A 385-nucleotide genomic window follows, 5' to 3' on the forward strand; every position below is an offset into this window, starting at 1 on the left:
AGGGATCAACGAAGCTCTCCAAAAAATTGAGAACTATTAAGTTCTTTTCAATAATTTATTCTTATTTAACAAAGTATTTTATACAAGACAATGTATAGACTTGTCTAAAAATAAAATAAAAAAATTTACAGCTACTAAAATAAATATTAAAATTAAATTAGGTTATTAATTTTCTTCCTTGGCGCTAATCCATGGGATCCTAATTTCATTTTTTAGAATGAATCATGAGACCCTAATTTCCTTCTTTAGCATGAATCATGAGATCCTTACGTCATTGATTGTCACGAATATGTGAGATCATGATTTTCATTTTTTGATTAATTCATGGTTCTAACAATAAAAAAAATCTAAAGCATATGCGTACCATCCAAGGGGCTGGGTTGTG

The sequence above is a fragment of the Phalaenopsis equestris genome, unplaced genomic scaffold (assembly GCF_001263595.1).
Source record: "Phalaenopsis equestris unplaced genomic scaffold, ASM126359v1 Scaffold000417, whole genome shotgun sequence".
Classification (NCBI taxonomy): Eukaryota; Viridiplantae; Streptophyta; class Magnoliopsida; order Asparagales; family Orchidaceae; genus Phalaenopsis; species Phalaenopsis equestris.